The sequence below is a fragment of the Penaeus monodon genome, chromosome 27 (genome assembly GCF_015228065.2).
Source record: "Penaeus monodon isolate SGIC_2016 chromosome 27, NSTDA_Pmon_1, whole genome shotgun sequence".
Classification (NCBI taxonomy): domain Eukaryota; kingdom Metazoa; phylum Arthropoda; class Malacostraca; order Decapoda; family Penaeidae; genus Penaeus; species Penaeus monodon.
In genome coordinates, this window is record NC_051412.1 from 26,810,551 (window position 1) to 26,810,751 (window position 201).

Genomic DNA, 201 nt, shown 5'->3' on the forward strand with positions numbered 1-201 from the left:
GAAGTCATGAAATCTTTCTCAGCTGTATTTAACAAGATTATGATGTCAAACAGTACAAACTTACGCATCTTACAGCGGATAATGGAAGGATTTTTAACTTTTAACTTTTTGATTTTTTGGTAAATAAGAATTTACATTTTCCATTATTATTATAATACTTGTAATATGTATTTAAATAGCAGACTGATTTCAGTATGAATG